We start from the raw sequence: 5837 nt of genomic DNA on the forward strand, positions 1-5837 counted from the left end.
CGTGTTGTTCTCCTTTCATACTGCAGAGCTGGGGGAGGGATGGCTGGTGTGGGGAGGGAAGGAGAATGAGGAGGGAGAAAAACAAACCCATGGAGATTGCATCAGTGTCCACACAACAGAGTTTTCCCTTGAGCCGCAGGCAGGGGTTTCCTGCCCCTCTTTGGCTTCTCCATTCTTCACCCTTGTTGAATTCGTACCTGCTAAAATGCTTGAGGGGGCTGTGACTCTTCCTAAAATTATCTGTTCATGTGTCCCCTTCCCAGAGTGCCTCCTTGGAACTAGATGCCAGGCCTCCAGGTGCAAGGTCACAGCTTCATACAGCCTCTTCAGACTCGGGGTCCAGTTTGGGAGATACGCTTGTGGTTTCCTGTACTTTCTCCCCTCCCCTCCCTTAATCCTTTCGCTTATGGAATCCAAGGTCTGGTACATGCTAGCATGAACACCACTGAGTGACAGACACCTGTAGCCATTTTTTTAATTACGGTATTTGCAATTTCACATGTGCACGCTTTGCATACTGATCACTCTTCCGTGCCGTTTCCATGCATTCTCTCTCCTCCCTGTCCTCATGGGTTTCTCTCTCAAGTTCCCATCTATTCATTTTGTTTGGTAATTCACCAAGAGTAACCATGGCTCTTTGTGTGATTGGGTCAGGAGCTGCCCATTGGAGCCTCGTGGACCAATGGTGGGTATACAGTTAAAGACTGAGGCTTCCTCAAATCTGTTGATAGTGTATATAGTTTTTATTTTTTCATTTTTGTTTTTGTTTGGTCATTTAATTTTGGGCATTTAATCCAGCCTTTTGTGTACTGAGTATTCATTTTCCCCCTGAAGTCTATTTCCAGCCATGACAGTAGTTTATGTCACTGGGTTTTGAGTCTTATTAGAGGAAAGTACAGGTGTAGGAAGCAGGGAAGGCTTCTTTGAAGGAGAAGTCCTAGAGGAATACGAGGTGGTATTACCTGGAAGGGACCCAAGAGCACTAACATGGGGTTTGGTTGGGGACTTGCTAGAGTTGCTGTGGTTGCACTGGCGAGTGTAAAGTGCCATGAGCCTTAAATTCAGCTGTGGGGTGCACATGTAATTCTACCACAGGAATACAGAGAGGAGCACAAGTGGGCTGGAGGGGCCCCCTATGCAGGGGTGAGTTTTAGATCACTAAATGGGAAACTGCATGAAGCAAGGGCTCCTACTCCACCTAGTAAAAGCTGACTGGGAAATAAGCTCTTTAGAAGGTCTGTGGCTCGTCTGACAGAGGACCAATCTCCAAAGTATATAAAAAACTCAAAACTAGACATCAAAATACTGAACAATCCAATTTAAAAAATGGGCTATAGAGTTAAACAGAATTCTCAAAAGAAGAATCTTTTGAGATTTGGGTGAAAGACACTTAAGGAAATGCTCAACATCCTTAGTCATCAGAGAAATGCAAATCAAAACAACTGTCAGAATGCCTATGATCAAAAACACTAATGACAGTCTATGTTGGAGAGGATGTGGAGCAAAGGGAACACTCCTCCACTGTTGGTGGGAATGTAAACTTGTACAACCACTGTGGAAATCAGTATGGCGGTTTCTCAGAAAATTGGGAATCAATCTACCTCAAAACCCAGCCATACTACTCTTGGGCATATACCCAAGGAATGCTCAATCATACCACAAAGATACATGCTCAACTATGTTCATGGCAGCATTATTTGTAATAGCCAGAACCTGGAAACAACCTAGATGCCTGCCAACTGAAGAATGGTTTAAGAAAATGTGCAGATACACAATAGAGTACTATACTCATCGGAGAAAAACAATGACATGAAATTTGCAGGAAAATCGATGGAACTAGAAAATATCATCCTGAGTGAGGTAACCCAGACTCAGAAGGACAAACATGGTATGTACTCATTCATAAGTGGATACTAGATATAAAACAAAGGACAATCAGACTGCAACCCACAGATCCAGAGAGGCTACCTAGCAGGGGGGACCCTAGGATGACTATGGCTTATAATAAGTTTTGGTTTTGCCCAATCACTGGGCAAGCTTAGTGAAACATTTCACTATTAAGAATCGTATCAAGCTGATGAAAAAAAAAAAAAGGTCTGTGGCTCCATTAGAGGGCAATGAGAATAGTGGTCACAGACTACTCAACAGACTGAAATAGCCAAGTATTTAGAGGGATGTATTTGAGATTCTGAAAGGTCACAATTAGAACAGTCTAATATACTCAGCGAAACTGTTGCAAATGAAGATAAGTTCCCATGATAAGAGCTGGCTAAAGGAATTCATGACTACCACATCAGCTCTACAGAAGATATTGGAAGGAATATCCAAGACTGAAGTCAAAGGTAAATAAACCCAAGAGTCTACAAAAGGAATAAAACAATGATGCTTAGCAGACAAGAACTAAGAAATACCAAAAATGCTACAAATCAAACAAAGTAATAGGAATCAGTAATAACTGAATATTAAATAGTTTCCTCATGAAAAGATAAGGACCTAGCATATTGGATTAGGGAACAGTTTTTTTTTTTTTTTTAATTTATGCTCTCTAGAACACATCTCACTATCAAAGATAAACACTATCATAGGACAAAATGATGGAAAAAATATTCCATCCAGGGAACTGGTGCCACTGTGGTTCTAATATCTGATAAAACAGACTTGTCAGAAGATAGAGACTTCATGCTGATCAAGGAAATAGTCCATGAAGAGGAGACTACAATTCTAGATGTGCACTAAACACAGGCTCTTCTGGTCCCATAAAACCAGTGCTATGAGATTTAAAGTCACAGATTAATCCTAACACAACAATATGATACCTTTCTGTTACCATTAGATAACTGGACAAAAATGGAAACTAGAAACATTGGAATCCAATTAGGTCAAGGACTTAGCAGGCATCTAGAACATTCCACCCAGCCACCAAATAATATACCTTTTCACCAGCATATGGAAACATCTCTAAAATAGATCACATATTAGGACAAAAAGCAAATCTCAAAAAAATGCAGGAAAATTAATGTCCTGCATTCTCTCTGACCATAGGGGGTAAAGCTATAAAACAGCAAAAGAAACTAGAATATTACAAACTCATGGAGATTAAACAACATACTATTGAATGATGAATAGGTCATTGAAAAATTTAAATAAAAGCCCTAGAATTGAATGAAAAAGAGAACACAGTATGAAAATCTGTGGGATGCAATGAAGGCAATACCAGGGGAAGTTTATACCTTAAACTTTATACATTAAGGGGAAAAAATCGCTGGGCGGTGGCGGCACATGCCTTTAATCCCAGCACTCTTGGGAGGCAGAGGCAGGCGGGTCTCTGCGAGTTGACAGGCACCAAAATTACACAGAGAAACCCTGTCTGGGATGGGGGTGGGGTGGGATGGGGGAATCTTACCAGGCAGGCATCTTTGAGTTCAAAGCCAGCCTGGTCTAGAGCGTGAGTTTCAGGACAGCCAGGGCTACACAGAGAGGCTGTCTCAAAAAATAAAAACAAACAATCCCCCCCCCCCCCGATGATGCACCTTAAAGTCCTGGAAAAGCAAGAGCCAATTCCCAGAGCAGTAGAGGTGGAGAAAATGAAGACGAGGCCATAAATTAATGAAATGGGCATGAAAACACTGCCATGACTCAACAAAGCAAATAACTGGTTCTTAGGTAAACAAGATCGGCAAATTAACCATAAAGAAGGACCAAATTAATAAAATCAGAGATGAACAGAGAGACATTAAGGAAACTCGGAGACTTGTAGAGACATACCTTAAAGTTTTATATTCCACCAACCAAAACAGAAAATCAAAAACAAATTTCTAGATGACTGTGATCTACCAAAGCTAATAGAGATGATGCACATCATTAAAACATCTGTAACAAGCTATAAAGTAGAAAGAGTAAAATATCTCCCCAATAAAATGTCTAGTTCTTGATCTAACAGGTGCCACAAGGGAATGGAAAAGGACAGACACACAGAAAAGCTGTGATGGGGTGTATGCTGTGCTCGCTCAGGGCACCCACTGCAGCAGCAATCCAGGAACACAGCACTTACCCTATACATCTGAATCAAGGAGGTGGGTTATGGTAAACAGGTTGAGGAGGAGGGGTTATGGTAAACAGCTGAAGGAGGAGGAGGGGTTATGGTAAACAGCTGAAGGAGGAGGAGGGGTTATGGTAAACAGCTGAAGGAGGAGGAGGGGTTATGGTAAACAGCTGAAGGAGGAGGAGGGGTTATGGTAAACAGCTGAGTGAGGAGGAGGGGTTATGGTAAACAGCTGAAGGAGGAGGAGGGGTTATGGTAAACAGCTGAAGGAGGAGGAGGAGGGGTTATGGTAAACAGCTGAGTGAGGAGGAGGAGGGGTTATGGTAAACAGCAGAGGGAGGAGGAGGGGTTATGGTAAACAGGTTGAGGAGGAGGGGTTATGGTAAACAGCTGAGTGAGGAGGAGGGGTTATGGTAAACAGCAGAGGGAGGAGGAGGGGTTATGGTGAACAGCTGAAGGAGGAGGAGGGGTTATGGTAAACAGGTTGAGGAGGAGGGGTTATGGTAAACAGGTTGAGGAGGAGGGGTTATGGTAAACAGGTTGAGGAGGAGGGGTTATGGTAAACAGCTGAAGGAGGAGGAGGGGTTATGGTAAACAGCTGAAGGAGGAGGAGGGGTTATGGTAAACAGCTGAGTGAAGAGGAGGGGTTATGGCAAACAGCTGAAGGAGGAGGAGGGGTTATGGTGAACAGCTGAAGGAAGGGGTAGAGGAGCAGTTTCAGGCTGCAGTCATCCTGGAGAAGGAAGCTATGACTGACAGTTTGTACACACTGTCAACATTTGCACTTGGACCAGAGGAAGGCTTTGCTATGCCTGTGAGCCTCATCTGGGGAAGGCTTTGCCATTCCCCTAGGTCAGAGTCATTGATGTGGTCATGCCCACGTCAGTGATGCACAATCACTCAGGGCTTCCTCCCCTAGTCCTCACAGGTCATCTGAGAGCTGAGCGCAAAATTCTACCAGACTTTAAAGAAGACCACACTGTTTCTCAGGTTTTTCTGTAAATAGAAAGGAAACACTTCCAAAATCTCCTTATGAAGCCTGTATTGCTTTGCAATAAAGAGAATTATAGGCGGATCTCCCCATATGGAGGACACAGAAGCAAAGATTCTCAATAAAATATTTGCAAATATAATTCAAGAACACATAAAAAAGATCATGATGGTTTCATTCCAGACATACAGGGATGTTCAACATAACTAAATCAGTAAATGTAATTCATCACATAAATGATCTTGTGTGGTTAGCTTGACTATATCAAAATCAACTAAAACCCATGCTTCTGAACACACTTGTGGGGGTTTTTCTTCATTAGATCATCTGTGGTGGGAAGACCCATCCTAAGTCTGGGCCACACCTTCTGGTGTGGTGGCAGCCTATATAAAAGGACATGAAAGATGGAAGCTTTTGCTTTATGCCAGCTTCTCCTCATTGTCCCTACAAGTTCATTTATCCTGTTGCTTAGGCATTCATTTGCTGATATTAGAGCCTACTTCTTTGGGATTTCAACATAGACCAAAGACCAGTTGAGACATCCAGACTCATGGGTTGAACAACTACCAGATACTTGGCCTTTCTATCAGGAGATAGCCATCATTGGACTGTAAGCCACTCTAGTAAATCTTGTTTGCAAACTTATCACTGAAGGACCACCTATAGGTGTGACCAACATTGTCAACTGACCTGTAAAGGATGGCCCACTGTTGAGATGAATATATGTGACCCGACCTCACAAAGGACCACCCAAGACTGTAACCGGCATCTGAGAGCTGAAGAAGGAATATCAAGAGAGTCAAG

Source organism: Peromyscus maniculatus, chromosome 9 (assembly GCF_049852395.1).
Source record: "Peromyscus maniculatus bairdii isolate BWxNUB_F1_BW_parent chromosome 9, HU_Pman_BW_mat_3.1, whole genome shotgun sequence".
In the NCBI taxonomy this organism is placed as follows: domain Eukaryota; kingdom Metazoa; phylum Chordata; class Mammalia; order Rodentia; family Cricetidae; genus Peromyscus; species Peromyscus maniculatus.